Source organism: Mustela putorius, unplaced genomic scaffold, assembly GCF_011764305.1.
Source record: "Mustela putorius furo isolate JIRA1106 unplaced genomic scaffold, ASM1176430v1.1 tig00000640_pilon_pilon_pilon, whole genome shotgun sequence".
Taxonomy (NCBI): domain Eukaryota; kingdom Metazoa; phylum Chordata; class Mammalia; order Carnivora; family Mustelidae; genus Mustela; species Mustela putorius.
The window spans coordinates 3537789-3553021 of record NW_025421432.1 but is presented as its reverse complement, the minus strand read 5'-3'; the positions used below and the strand labels follow the sequence as shown (position 1 = coordinate 3553021).

General features: G+C 33.9%; 2 pseudogenes; one reads left to right on the top strand and one right to left on the bottom strand.

The window, feature by feature from the left end:
* Nucleotides 1-2426: 2426 nt before the first annotated feature.
* Nucleotides 2427-2580, bottom strand: LOC123392865 (annotated as a pseudogene).
* A 9153-nt stretch (nucleotides 2581-11733) lies between these two features.
* Nucleotides 11734-12080, top strand: LOC101671998 (annotated as a pseudogene).
* Nucleotides 12081-15233: the final 3153 nt, after the last annotated feature.

The following is a 15233-nucleotide window of genomic DNA, read 5'->3' as shown; positions in this document are numbered from 1 at the left end:
ATGAACCTGAGTTATAAGTACAGCAGACATTGCAAAGCAGGCTACGTGCAGGGACACGCGCATATGTACACATGAACACACATTCACAATAATTACTGAAACTAAAGCCTCATGAAATAATCCTATTCTTATTCTGCAAGTGTATTCTGCATTTGATACACTTAAATTTTCAATTCTGTACTACTTAATTTTAAACCCTATATTAATTCTACAACCCCACTAATGGATCATGATCCACTATCTTAGTATCAAAAACAGTGCCCTAGATGTAATCATATTGGTAACCTGTAGTAGCAGAGAGATTCTAAGTATTGGAATTGCAGGAATAAGAAAGCAGATTTTATGTTTCATTGGAAAGGTGAAATGAAGGGAAAAATATAGCCAGAAAAGGAGGTATGGTGTGTGTCTGTATGTTTTCGTGTGTGTTTTCTCCCTTATCTCTCCATTCTTTATGTCCTCTTGACAGATTCTTTAAATTAGTAAATTCTGTGAGTCTCACTTTAGCCTCACTTTAGTCTGACTTTAGCCAGAGGAGATATAAATCCAGCTGACTCTATTAATAATATAGCCCAGTGGAAAAAGGATAATCACTTAAAGTTATATACATAGCTAAATATTACTGGAAGAATAAGAACTATATACATTTAGGTTAGCCTTTTAAGTTCTGGATCTTATCACTTCAAAACACATTTAGGAAATAGTTGTGGTAAACATGGGATTTAAAAAATAAATTCCCAGATAATCTGAAGGAATCACTTTAGGATTGGTAACAGTCAATGAGAAGGTGTTAATTCTATAATCAAAACATTGTACTTATTAATACATTTTCCTAGAACCATGTCTTGGAAACATTAATTCCAGGTTATAGTTACAAAAGAAATTCTCTAGAATTTATCCTTATCTAACTATCCATAAGATACTGACAAATGATGAAATAATCTCTGTCCACTTAATCTCAAGAGATTTTATAATGTTGTCTCTAGTTCTGCTGTTTAAATTTTCAGAAATACTTTTTCCAATCATTGGGCACCTACAAGAGGCAGAAGTCATAATGATGTCAAATTTAGTTCAGATATATAAACAACCCACATACATCCTGTACAAAGATATAAACACCAGGACATAATATATTTGTATCATTGAACATTAAATTAAATGAAAGAAATAAGAAATTTTTATTACATGAATTTGGTTGCTTCACCAAATAAACGTGGTCAACTTTGTCCCTGCTCACTTTCTTTCCTTTTTTCCCTCCGTATAATATGACAAGAACCACAGAAATAAGGCTTTACCTTTTCCAAGTCCAAGTTTCTTGAAAATTCCGAATATAGCTGGCAGAACTACTTCAAATATGTATCACCATCCTAATACATTTGGAAGGAGACATTTGGTCCCTCGAAATTTCATTTCAAGGAACATGCCCTCGAGCAGTGCAAAGCAGAGAAGCCACATGCAAGAGATGATATGATTTGACAGAAGTTGCAAATCTTGCTGTACCAGCCCAGGCTTCTCTGCCCATCGTTGTGCATCAGGGCTTTATGGGAAAGGAACAAGTGCCAAATGAACATATTATTTGCTCTCAGCCACCTGGTGTGATAACTTATCCTGACCGCACCATAGCCTTTAGACCAATTGAGAAGGCATTTACTTCGTTTTGAGCTTTCAGTGTGACACTGGGGACCAATGTGATTTAATATATAGCCACTCATCAGTCAATGATGTCTGCCATGAGAGTTATTCCATTCTTCTTATTCCATGCCTAAACTGATAACATTATCTATACCTTGATTGATTATCTACAGACACAGAAAGCTATAAGCTTCCTCTCTAGTGACCTAAATTGACACCTTCTTTCAAATTTTCCCATTGTGTCCTTTGAAACTCTAGTCATTCTATGATTGATAAATTCTCTACCTCTGTCCTTCGCTGCCAATATATTTTCCTTTGAGAATATCCATTTCCTACAGCTTACCTATTATCTCACTCCTAACCCTGAGGCTGCTTCCAGAAAAATGGCTTTTCCTTTAATAAAACCCTGATTCGAAGCTTATTCCACTGTTTTTTACTACTTTCTACTCTTTCTGTATTCCTCCAACCATTTGCTCTATCAACTCTTATTTTCTCCCTAATCAGTACTGTTTTCTGTCAAAACTTACCTTCTTAACGTCCAGACCCCATCAACTGTTTGTTCTCTTTTGGTTAAGTACCATATCCCACTCCCTTTTTTTCTTACATAATCCTGGATCAAAAACAACTGTGTAGAAGTATAAATCCTGGTTATGTGCTTCTACTAGTTTGCTAGAAAGAAAAAAAAAATCAACAAGTAAGTCTTTTTACCATAATAAATTGTCTTTGATATTACTTCTGAATCCTACAACATCTTACTCCTCTGTTAAGTCAGGGAATCTTTGCAATGATTTCCCTCTAAGCTTTTAATATCTACTCAAATTCGTTGTCAAAAGGAAATGTTTTCCTTTTAACAGACATGTATAGCTGAGAAATGGCATAGGTTTCCTTTTTTAGCAATAATTTCGCCTCGGATAAACCTCATTGGCTACCATACTACCACTGCGCAAAGCTAGGTTTCCTTTTTTTTTTTTTTTTTAAGAGAATCTTAATTATTTAATTTGGTTGGGCTTATTAATGATAGTCCTGTTTGTGCATTAAATGTGATGGTAGCTTCTTGGTTTTTTTTTTAAGATTTTTTTTTTTTTTAATTGACAGGGGGAGCACAAGCAGGAGGGGCAGCAGAGAGATAGGGAGAAGCAGGATCCCTGCTGAAGAAGGAGTCCAACATGGGGGGGGCTTGATCTCAGGACTCTGGGAAGGCAGATGCTTAACGCTTCACTGACAGAACCACCCAGGCACCCCTAGCTTCTTGTTTAGAAATAAAGTATTTTATACACTACTTGCAAATAAAAATGTAAAAATGACATGAGAATAAATGTTGATTTAAGCGCTTCCTTTAAGCTCTTACTATCAAGAACAAAAGATGAAAAACATTCTCTTGATAATTGGGAAGAAATGACAACTACAACGAAAACAGATTGAATTCAGAGTATGACAAGAATTCTGAGTTTGGTAACAGATACTCTGCTGTAACTTCCACAGTGTTTTTATAGACATTTTAGGAGTCTTTGGTTTTTATTGCTAGCAGTTTTGCTTTAAATTAAGGTTGAACATCTGGGGCACCTGGGTGGCTTAGTTAGTTGAGCGTCTGACTCTTGGTTTCACCTCAGGTTGTGATTTCACAGTCCTGGGATGAGCCCTATGTGGGGCTTCACACTCAGCATAGAGTCTGCTTCTCCCTCTCTGCTCCTTGACTCATGCCCATTGGTCTCCTCATATAGGGATATATGAGTTTGAGTTTCTAGGAGGTAACATCCTGGCTATTTGTCTGAGTGTTCCTGAAGTATATTTGATATACAGAGAAACATTTTTGCCTGTGAAATAATTGATTTCTTTTTTTTTTTTAAGATTTTATTTACATGAGAGAGAGAATGAGAGAGCATGAGAGGGGAGAGAGTCAGAGGGAGAAGCAGACTCCCTGTTGAGCAGGGCACTGGATGCAGGACTTAATCTTGGGACTCCAGGATCATGACCTAAGCCGAAGGCAGTCACTTAACCAACTGAGCCACCCAGGTGCCTGAAGTAATTGATTTATAATTGAATTCAGCAAGATAGGGATCTTTGAGTTTGTGGTCCTCTACTTTTAAGGGTGGATGTTACACAGCATGAAAAGGCTAATTCATGAACAACCATTTAGGGATATAAAAACCCTTCCTTGATTAAAGCATAAATATTTCCGCGACAGTTTGCTAAAACTTATATTTTTTTCCATGTCTTTTAAAATAGATAGACTGGTAAACTGTAGGAAAAATATAATAAGAATGCAATAGGGTAAAAATTATTTATACCAATTAGAAAAACTAGGAAGTATAGATATACTAAAATTAGATAATCATAATTTATAGTTTCATAAACTACAAATGCTATTAAATATAAAGTTTAGCTAATAAAAAGAGCATAAGAAAAATAATAGCAATAATCATATTAAAAAGTGTGAATTATATACACAAATACTAAAGGAATAAAAATACAAATATTTTGACATAATCTGTAATGAATATGAAAAATTAATTAAGTGGATATATTTTAAAAATAGTTAAAATTATGACACTAAATGTATACCAATAGTCTATAATTCTGTGGCTTACATGAAGTTTCACTCCACCCACCCCCCCCAACTATACTGGACATTAACTGGAGCTGTCTTCCAGGTTTTCTGCCTACAACAACCTGAAAGAAATAGTGTTGGATTAAGAGGAGGATTTAAAGTGAACAAGCCCCAGTCTGTATTGAATGAAGGTATTCTGGAAGCTATATGGAGTGGAAAAGTGTTTTTAATTTATTTTTTTAAACAAATGATTTCTCTAATGTTGAAGAGACTATTAATACTTTCCAATCAGTAAAAAATGGTTCCATTTACCAACCCTGACATTTAAGTAACTCTTAGCAACAAAATATACAAGTAAACAAAGGTAACAACACAAAAACAAACTTTCAATGTGTTCATAACAAAAGAACATGGTGCTGGGGGGAATGAGGAAGCAAATTGACAGAATAAGTTCTTATTGTAGATTATATGAAAAATAAGTAACAAAAAGGAATCAGCTCTTTTTCTTTGACATGGGGGAACTCTCTCTTTAAGACTGTATCAACATGGAAGGGACTGGAAGAGATTATGCTGAGTAAAATAATTCAAGTAGAGAGAGTCAATTACTCGGTTTCACTTACTTGTAGAGAATAAGGAATAACATGGAGGACATTGGGAGATGGAGAGGAGGAGTGAGTTGGGGGAAATTGGAGGGAGAGACAAACCATGAAAGACTGTGGACTCTGAGAAACAAACTGAAGGAGATGGGGAGTTGAGTGAGCCTGGTGGTGGGTATTATGGAGGGCACGTATTGCATGGAGCACTGGGAGTAGTGCATAAATGATAAATTTTGTAACTCTGGGGAAAAAAAAAAAGACTAATCTTTGGCAAAATCTCATCCAAAATGGTTTTTCATCTTTTAATCTACACAAAGGATCATTGAATGTTTCCATAGTCACTTTCTAATATAGCAGTACTTACTGTATTGCAATAATCCCTTAATTCTCTCTCTTTTTTTTTAGTAGACTAAAAGAACCTTCAAGACAAAAAATGTGTCTTTTAATTTTTCTACAATATATCTGTTGCAGTACCTTGACAGTAGATCATGGATAAACACTTGATGAACGTAGTGCATGAATCAGTGACCAGGATAGAGAAAGCTCTCAAAATAATGTGTTTTCAACTGAATTGACCATATCTATCCTACTGAAAATTAGTATATGTGCTGCCGAAGCGAGCACATATCCTACTGAAAATTAGAATGAACTCTCATTTCTCTTCACCTCTGTTAAACATGAGGTCCTATATTCTATTTCTCCTTTTGTTGGTATATTCTCTTAGCATCAATATTCATTCCATTCCCATTTTATTACACTGCATGCCATGTCATGTAGTATTTATATTACTAAAAAGAAACACTGTTTTAAAATGTATAGGACATACTTTATTAAAAATTTATTTTTAATTTTTTGTAATTTTACTTTATTTTTTCTTCAATGTTCCAAGATTCATTATTTATGCACCACACCCAGTGCTCGATGCAATACATGCCCTCCATATTACGCACCACCAGGCTCATCCAACCCCCGCCCCAAATTCTCTCTTTCTTAGAGTCCACAGTCTCTCATGGTTCGTCTCATTCTCTGATTTCCCCCGACTCACTTCTCCTCTCCATCTCCCAAAGCCCTCCATGTTATTCCTTATGCTCCACAAGTAAGTGTGACCATATGATAATTGACTGTCTCTGCTTGACTTATTTCACTCAGCATAATCTCTTCCAGTCCCATCCATGTTGATACAAAAGTTGGGTATTTATCCTTTCTGAGGGAGGCATAGTAGTTCTTTGTATATATGGGCCATATCTTCTTTATCCAGTTGTCTTTTGAAGGGCATCTTGGTTCTTTCCACATTTTGGTGACTGTGGCTATTGCTGCTGTGAACATTGGGGCACATATGACACTTCTTTCACTACATCTGTATCTTTGGGGTAAATACCAAGTAGTGCAATTGCAGGGTCATAGGGCAGCTCTATTTATAATTTCTTAAGGAATCTCCACACTGTTTTCCAAAGTGGCTGCACCAACTTGCATTCCCATCAATAGTGTAAGAGGGTTCCCCTTTCTCCACATCTTCTTCAACACTTGTTGTTTACTATCTTGTTGATTTTGGCCATTCTAACTCATGTAAGGTGGTATCTCAATGTGGTTTTGATTTGAATCTCCCTGATGGCTAATGATGATGAATATTTTTTTCATGTGTCTGCTAGCCATTTGTATGTCTTCTTTGGAGAAGTGTCTGTTCATGTCTTCTGCCCATTTTTTGACATGATTATCTGTTTTGTGTGTGTTGAGTTTGAGATTTCTTTATAGATCTTGGATATCAGCCCTTTGTCTGTATTGTCATTTGCTAATATCTTCTCCCATTCCATGGTGGGCTCTGTTTTGTTGACTGTTTCTTTTGCTGTGCATAACCTATTACTATAGCACCAATAACCATAAGATATCTGGGAATGAACCTAACCAAAGACGTAAAGGCTCTGTACTCAAGGAACTATAGAATACTCATGAAAGAAATTGAAGAGGACACAAAAAGATGGAAAAGCATTCCATTCTTATGGATTGGAGGAATAAACATTGTTAAAATGTCTATACTGCCTAGAACAATATATACTTTCAATGACATCCTGATCAAAATTCCACTGGTATTTTTCAAAGTGCTGGAACAAGCAATCCTAAAATTTATATGGAACCAGAAAAGACCTCAAATTGCCAAGGAAATGTTGAAAAAGAAAAACAAAACTGGGGGCATCATGTTGCCTGATTTCAAGCTTTCTTACAAAGCTGTGATCACCAAGACAGCATGATAGTGACACAAACACACACACACAGACCAGTGGAACAGAGTAGAGAGCTCAGATATGGACCCTCAACTCTATGGTCAAATAATAATCGACAAAGCAGGAAAAAATATCCAGTGGAAAAAAGACAGTCTCTTCAATAAACGATCCTGGGAAAATTGGACAGCTATGTGTAGAAGAATGAAACTCAACCATTCTCTTCGACGATAAACAAAGATAAACTCTAAATGGATAAAAGACCTCAACAGGAAGCAGGAATCTATCAAAATCCTAGAGGAGAACATAGGCAGTAATCTCTTCAACATCAGCCACAGCAACTTCTTTCAAGACATGTCTCCAAAGGCAAAGGAAACAAAAGCAAAAATGAACTTTGAGGACCTCGCCAAGATCAGGAAATACTTAAAAAAAAATCATCCTGCACAATGTTGTTAGTGTCATTCTCACTTGGTTTAAAACTTGGTCATTGAAAAAAGGAGTGGACCCCTCCAAAGTGTCAATATTTTGGGGACTGAGTCAGGGCTTTGAAGGGGAGGTAAAGGGTAGAACTTGGGAAACAAAATACATGCAATAATTAATAATAATAATAATAATATATTTAATTGAAAGATAGAGAGCAGGTTTACATTTTATTTCAGATAAATATCTGGCTTTGGAATGCCTACTAGATCTTGTAGGTTCTTACTCCACAGACTAGGGCAAACATGCTGACAAGTCGGGGCGCCTGGGTGGTTCAGTGGGTTAAAGCCTTTGCCTTTGGCTCAGATCATGATCTCAGGGTCCTGGGATGGAGTCCTGCATTGGGCTCTATGCTCAGCAGGGAGCCTGCTTCCTCCTCTCTCTCTCTCTGCCTGCCTCTCTGCCTACTTGTGATCTCTCTCTGTCAAATAAATAAATAAAATCTTAAAAAAAAAATGACAAGTCAGGTTTCAGCATGATGAACCTAGCAATCAAAAGCCTTCCTACAGGAGATTTATCAAGAGGAAGGATGGTAGACATCAGCATTACGGACTTGAGCTTAGGTAAAAACATCAAAAGAATTAAGAATAATAATTATGTGACACTATCATTATTATCTATAATATCTTCTATATAAAGTTTTTTTTACTGTTTTTGAATAGAAAGGGTAACTATAAAGCTAATGTCACTTCTATGACAAAGTTACACTTACATACAACTCTTTTTTGTGTTTGAAAACATTGTTCAGTTTAAGATAGGATTCTCTTAACTGTTTATGAGTCACAAATTTGTGATTTAAATCACGAATTGTAAACAATAATAAAATAAGTTAGCATCTAATGAGACATTTCTTGGTGATAGTGAGAAGTTAGAAGCAAGTTAGATAGCAAAGAAAAGCCACATTTTAACGTAAACTGTTTAGGAAAATCTGTATTCTAGATACTGTATTCTCTGGCAATCAAAGGATGACTATACTTGAAACAACACTCAAAAAATGGTTTAAGTTTAGATGTGTTTATATTTGGTAATAAACAGAGATTCCTATAAACCTGACTTGATTAAATGGTTGTAAAAATAATTTCCTATGAAATCAGTCATTTCATTTTTAATCACTGTCTGTAAGCTCATTCTGGAGAAAATATTTGAGTATCTATCATCATTTCTTAGTCATTACTTAGAAAATGAATGTAGCTCATGGATTTTAGTGCTTTCCAGAATATGCAATTTTAAAGCACATAAAAATTCTCATGCTTTAAGAAATAAAAAGTTTTGCATGACTATTTACCAAAAAATATAAGCTATTACTTTGTAAAATCAAATGAATTCACATGTAAGATTTTGTATCCTTAATTCTGATTTTTAAAAAAATCTGTCTTTAAAATATTACAGTACATTTTGGCTGAGGTAAAATTTCAAATCTCAAAGGTATACTTTTTTTCCACATTACTTTTTTATTTATTCAATCACCATGACTACTCATATTCAACTCTTCGCACCTGCAGGTGAATCAAAGCCAAGTTCTAAGATGTTTTGGCATCTTACTTCTTCATAGGGGAAAAGAGAAAGTCAAACTCTGTTTTTTGCTGACCTTACATTATAGTGTACATGAAAAGCAGCAGATACATATTATTTTTTTCCCTTGGTCTGTTTTAATCTCAGTGACTGTTGTCTTCATGAGAACCTACTTATAAGATGAGTTGGATATACAATAAAGGGAAATAATTTTGCTAGTGCTTCAGGACCCATTGGCTGATCTAACTGTAATAAATTGTGACATATCTTTTATGATTACTTATAGTAGATGACTGAATAATGCCTTCATCATATATTCCTGAACTGTTTAAGTAATCATGTCTGCTGTTGTAAGCTTTATCTGAGACTAATGGACTGCAATGTGAGTTATGAGTCCTCAACTGAAGCTCTTAGTATAATATGATACTTAACTTTCTTGCCACAAAGGTTACATGATATGTGAACATCATGAAAATATGTGTGCATGAACATATGACTATTGACTGATAAATTTTGATTTTTTCTGCATAAGTAATGAAAAAGTACTTCATGTATTAACAACTAAGTTTATGTGTTACCTATCCACAAAAGAAAACATTTTTTATTAGAAAATATATGTAGTTTAATTGATGAGATGTGATTAGACACTTACAATTGTTGGTATAAATTTATAATGACATACATATTTATTTATCCAAGTCCTGAACTATTACTCATTCTTCTGCATCTTTTTTAGGTACCTGAAAAATGGGATTTTTTGTTAAATTTCCTACACTATTTTGTTAAAACAAATTTATTAGCAATAATAGCATTAAAACAGTATAAAACAGTATAAAAACAGTATAAAACAGTAACAGATTAATAGCAATAAAACAGTATGATTTGAAGCTATAGTATCTTAGGGGACTTGATTTTTCTTTTTATCAACTGTTAAAGCAAGTTCATGTGTAAGGGAATTTGTTTCTAGTAACTGTTTAGCAAAATGAAGTTAAATGATAATAAATTTCACTTTCATTAGATATAGTCACTCTGAGTGAAATTTATATTGTTTGAAGTCTGGACACTTAGATGACCTTATAGAAAATCTCTGTAGACATTCTGTTGTAACTGACTGTAAAATTCAAAGACCACAGATAACAAATCACAGTGGGGGTGGAGGAAAATGTGCTAATTGGAATAGCTGAATATATTATGTTATCCTAAAAACAGAAAAACAAAACCAAAAAACCCCTACATATTTCTTACATAAAGGGCTGCAGTTGAAGAGGGTATAGGGATAGTCTCCTTTAAAAAAAAAAAAAAAAGAGGGAAAAATATAATAACAGTAATCACTGGAAAAGCCAAAATGATGGCTTTTCTGAATTATGTATGTTTTAGGAGATGCAGTCAGGAAGATACGAATAGTGACATAACAAATTGTTTTTGAGAGTGGCTTCCTATATAAAATTGATCATCATAAGGAAATGCCACTTCTGGGGGCACGTGGGTGCTCGTTAAGCATCTGCCTTCGGCTAGGTCATGATCTTGGAGTTCTGGGATCAAGTCCCGCATCAGGCTCCCTGCTCGAGGGGAAGCCTGCTTCTCCCTCTCCCATTCCCTCTGCTTGTGTTCTCTCTCTCTCACTTTGTCCCTCTCTGTCAAATAAATAAAATCCTTAAAAAAAATACTACTTCTGAACAAAAACCAGCTGAATAAATGTGTTAGGCAGATGTTGAAGATAAATTTATCTTAATCTAAAAAAAGATGTTTAATTTGCATATTTTATATATTTAATATATTATTCTTTCAATTAGTTTTAACATTAAAATAGTGCCTAAAATATCTTGCAGAGGAAAGCTATTTATATATTTTCTTCTTGTGAGGCAGGTTGAGGTCTTTTACATGTATTAATCATAGCATGAACACATCATTTTTCACCATTCTAGGGAGACTATAAAGCATTCTCATATCACTGAAACTGAAAAAGAGATTCCTATACCAATTAGCTGATTTGTCTTTCATTTAACTTTTCTGATGTTCAGAACTGGATTTCACTGAGGACTATAAATAATAAGGAAATTGAAAATACTCATCTACTTTTAAACTTTGAGATCGAACCCATGACAACTGCATAAAATAATTATAAATCTAATGTTTGATTTAGCAATAAAACTAAAAAACATTTGTTTTGGAAGACTGTATCATCATTCTTAGGGGAAACTGTTGGAGATCTATAATGTTAATAATTAGAGCTATATTATAACCCTATTTTTATACCATATTACATGCTGTACTATTCATATTAATTAAATGTCTATATTTAGATGAAAACTTTAAAACTTCACTCAATTCTATTAGAACTAAGAGTTTTTATTAAACACATTAAACAATGAACAGAGATGCTGTCATGTTTGTAAACTTAAAATATCAAGATATATCTTGAGAGAAGTCAAATTTTGTACACTTGTTATTTAGACAGTGAGATATTAAGGAGAATTTTCTTCTCACTCTGGTTTCTTCTTCTATTTATCTATATAAAGCATTCCTTCTTTATTCTGTTTTCCATTATTTATATTTTCTGTAATTGGATCATTATTTACCCTTGTCTAAAGGACAGTAATATTCTGATATTATATTGAAGTATTTGGATGCTATCGAAAAAATACATGCATACATGTTTTAAAAAAATTGTCTATAAGCTCTTTCCATTCTCTCTCCCATCCATTTTGGTGGCGGCTCTTGGTTGGGGCTGTCCTGTACCTAAGGCAGAAAGATGATGGCCGCAAAGAAGACGAAAAATTCGCTGGAGTCGATCAACTCCAGGCTCCAGCTCGCTATGAAAAGTGTAAAGTGTGTGCTGGGGTACAAGCAGATTCTGAAAATGATCAGACATGGCAAAGTGAAGCTAGTCATCCTCTCTGACAACTGCTCAGCCTTGAGGAAATCTGAAATAGAATACTATACCATTTGGCCAAAACTGGTGTCCATCACTACAGTGGCAATAATATTGAGTTGGGTACAGCCTGTGGCAAATACTACAGAGTGTGCACGCTGGCTATCATTGATCCAGGTGATTCTGATATCAGAAGAAGCCTGCCAGAACAGACTGGTGAAAAGTAAACCACGCAGAATTTTTAATAAAACTGGCCACAACTTGTTTTAAACACACACACACACACACACACACACACACACACACACACATAATTTGTCTATATGATCATTCTTTTTTTTTTTTTAAAGATTTTATTTATTTATTTGACAGAGATCACAAGTAGGCAGAGACACAGGCAGAGAGAGAGGAGGAAGCAGGAAGCAGGCTCCCCGCTGAGCAGAGAGCCCGATGCGGGGCTCGATCCCAGGACTCTGGGATCATGACCTGAGCCGAAAACAGAGGCTTTAACCCACTGAGCCACCCAGGTGCCCCTATATGATCATTCTTGACAGAAAGCTTTGAACAACTCTTCAGAGTTGATAAAATGCTTGGACCTGGCAACTATACAAAGAAACAACACAGATGTAGTGGATGAAAGCATTGTCACCAGGGTCAGGCAGCTGAGGAAACTGTGCCATCCTTGACCAGATACAGGACCTCAGACAAGTAACTTAATTTTTTTTTTTTGTTTAATCTCTTTTTATTTATCTATAAATGGAGCTAATAGACCTGCCTACCAAGTGGATAAAAATAGCTCATGGTAATTTTTTTAGAGACCCTCTAAAGAAGAGTATTACATATCAGAAAATACTACTTGCTAGATTTTTCTCTGAATTTTTAAATTATTTTTCTCTGAAGGACTGTTCTCCTTTCTAAAAGTGCTACCACTAAAAGAAGAAAAAAAGGGGGGGGAAAACCCTCCTTATTTAATCCAATATAAAATCTGCATTAAATTCTTTTATAATTACATTTATTTCAACTTTTTAAAAATCATATAAGCACAAAGAAATGATTAATAAAAACAGAAAGTGTGACTCAAATATGTATGAGATAAGATGAATAAAATAGTGGCAAAAATTAGTGAGCTTTCCTTCCTAAAATTATTTTCTAATGCTGTATTTTTTTCCTATTATTATAATAAACATACTAGAAAAAGTCAATCTTGTTAACCGAGGGCATAATGCAAATCAGACCCTGCAAATATTTTTGTTTTCCTTCTTTCATCTTAGGAAATAATTTCCCAGAATTTTTTTCATAGAGGAGTTCAAGCAGGATTCCTCATCCTAATTTGATGATGATTATCAGTCTAAAAAAATGCATCAATAAAAAGGCAATATATAATAGTTATAACTATCTAAACTTTGGTTTTTTCCAAGAGCAAAACTCATCACTATAGAGACTTGGGCTTTTGTTCTTGTAGTAAAGAATTGATCTAAACTCCACATCCTTCACTGGATTCGTTCAGTATTTTCTTTGGCACTTACGTTTTGAAATGTGGCAGAGTAGTTTTAAACTCGGTATCTGATGGAAACTGTTGAGTGCCAAAGGACCCACAATTTGAACTGACAATACTCCCATTAAGGAGGTCAAGAGTTAAAATTTCATAATGTTTTTTAAAATAAGAGAGATTGACAGAGTACTGACCCATACAATTAGAAATTTGGCATAGAAAAAAGTGAGGCAGACAAGCTGGAAAAGAACCTAAAATACTGATCCTAAAGAAGAGAAAGAAAGGTAGATTACTTTCCGGAAAGCAAAGACTTTAAAATTATTGAGACAATGTTTCCTCCTAATATCCTTTTTTATTTTTAAATGCTATACTGTTACTGTTATTCTGTCAAATATATTACAAAAGTCATTGCTGCCATTTTGCAAATATTTTTGCTTTCCATCATCATCAGGAAATTACTGTTTGGAATTTATTCATAGAAATGTTTAAACAGGGTTCCTCATCTCAAGTTGATGATTACTATTACTCAAAAAACAAAACAAAACAAAACAAACCCACAAAAAAACCTTTTGCATCAAGAGAAACACAATACACAATAGTGATATTATTATAATATGCTAGTTGTACATTGTTGTCATTACTGTTGTAAACACTGCTATATGACTGTGATAATAAGTAGTGAAATCTAGATTTTCCAAGTTAAAAACTTCTAAGGAAAAGAGAATGGTGAACATAATGGAGATGAAGTTTACAAGTGATTAGTGTGCAAGTGATTAGTGTTCTTTGATAGTTTTGTATTTCGTAACTTTAATCTTCAGCAGAAAAATCAGGGCAGTTGTTATCCTAGTATAAGGCAAATTTTACAATTATTTTTCATGGTTTACCTTTCTCTTTTTTCTCCTTCAAAATTGTTTCCTTTTTCCTCATATTTTCTTCAATGATCTATTATTTATAAGAGTCTAAGTAATCAATTTAGAATGTTTCTAGATTAAGTTAAAACTTTATTTTAGGAATGTGGTATAGAGGATTTGATCAAGGTTTTAACAACCCAACTAGCTGCTATTTACATGGCTCCTGTGGATAAATTATTTTATTATAAAAGCATTAAGATAAATCATACTTTGATATAGAGAAAAATTCCTAATGTAATTAATAATTGAAAGTAAAATGAAATGACGTGTATGGAGAGAGGATGATGATGTATTTGGTATGCCATAATTTCTTAACATGCTGTTTCTATCCTAGTTTTTATATTGCTTTCCTGAAAAATCCAGGTCTCAACATTCTAAAATTACCAAAAATAAGTTATTTCATAAATTAGATAACTAAAAAAGTTTTTTTTCAGATTTTCATCTTTAAGGTATCTATTTTTCTTTAATAATTATAAATAATTCTATTTTAAAATTCTGATTTACAACTACTTTAACTCCATTGTTGAAGATGTACTGTCATAAAAACAGTCCATGTGGGAATGTTTCTAAACCCTGGAAAGATTATGTTCTGAACAAAAATTAATGTGTAATTGAGGTTAAGATTAAACTGCTTCTCCTCAAACCTTGTCTCTCAAATTGTCATGTTATCTTTCAGTTTTGCATCTTAAAAATAGAGCCTTTCATTTCTCTATTGCCATATTTCATTTACTGTTATGTGGTCATGAACTGAAACTAAAATATAAATGGAATAAAACCTCATATTCTTCTTGTTCATTAACAATCCTCTAATACATGTTTTATTCAAATTATTCCAAGCAGATGAACACCCTCATTATATAGAATTTGATCTGGCAGTTCAAAAGATACTATAGTCACTTCTCTTTAGCTATTTCTTCACATGATAATATGCTAATGGTAAATTTCAGTAGGAAAACCAGTTTTTACGTACAGCAGGA